Source organism: Tenrec ecaudatus, chromosome 1, assembly GCF_050624435.1.
Source record: "Tenrec ecaudatus isolate mTenEca1 chromosome 1, mTenEca1.hap1, whole genome shotgun sequence".
NCBI classification, from domain to species: domain Eukaryota; kingdom Metazoa; phylum Chordata; class Mammalia; order Afrosoricida; family Tenrecidae; genus Tenrec; species Tenrec ecaudatus.
The window spans coordinates 127,121,560-127,122,519 of record NC_134530.1 but is presented as its reverse complement, the minus strand read 5'-3'; the positions used below and the strand labels follow the sequence as shown (position 1 = coordinate 127,122,519).

General features: G+C 44.9%; 1 non-coding gene across 1 annotated transcript; it reads left to right on the top strand.

Moving 5' to 3' along the window:
- The first annotated feature begins 571 nt into the window (after nt 1-571).
- Nucleotides 572-691, top strand: LOC142437798 (small nucleolar RNA SNORA61). Its single transcript, XR_012782317.1, has one exon. It is a non-coding gene; the product is annotated as a small nucleolar RNA SNORA61 (small nucleolar RNA).
- Nucleotides 692-960: the final 269 nt, after the last annotated feature.

Sequence of the window (960 nt, the reverse complement as noted above, 5' to 3'; positions counted from 1 at the left end):
CCTGCCCACGTGGACACCATGGGGTGGGTTTGAGAGTTGCGGTCACAGAGAGGCCACTCAAATGACAAAGGTATGTCTGGTCACTCAGGAGCTTCATTGGGGTGGTGCATCCTGCACCCACACTATCCTGCCCATAGCTTCAGGTGGGACCCAGATGTGCTCAGACGGTCTCCTGCACAGCCCTGCACTGAACCCTGTGCACATCTCCACACCACGTACTTGGGCACAGATATGCTGCAAGGAGTCCCACTACTCTCAGGTCTGGCTGTCCACTGCCTCAGAGCACACACACACTTCCAATTGTTTATTTTCTAATTCCCTAGCTCCTACCAAATTTGATTCGTTACTTCTTGACCATGGCCCAAGTCTTCATGATACAAATGTGAGCAGAAGTTCCATTTCAGATTATTGAACAGTGGTCGATGAAGCTGAGGTTCACTCTGGCAATGTCACAATGCATGCACATTGTATGCACAGGATGCTTGCTTAGGCTGGGTTCTCTTTATAGTAAAACCAGTGAAGCTTGTCTATGCATACAGAGGAAGAAAATGATATCAATAAAATGGCTCATACCCTCCAGATTCCTCCCCCTTAGATCTAACCATTGGTCTGAGTGGTGATAAATGGAGGAAAAGTAAAACTGAAGTGAACTTGGAGTCTTGAATGGCTTATAAGTTCATTTCAAACAATAAAATGCATATATAAATAGTTATATGTATTTTCTGATTGTAAGCCTTTCTGTGTGTGATTAATAAATCTGATCCTTAATCTGTAAAAAAAAGAAAAGAAAAGAAAATGGCTCACATTTTAGAAGCAGATAAGCCCAAGTCCAGGCAGGTTCCATGGACTTCCTGGGTCAGAAATTAGGCTGGCAGCTTCTCCTGACTTGTATAGTTACAGGGGCTGAGGAACCCAAGATCAGCAAGTTGGTGACTGCAGTGCAGGGTGAATTCTCGGTCC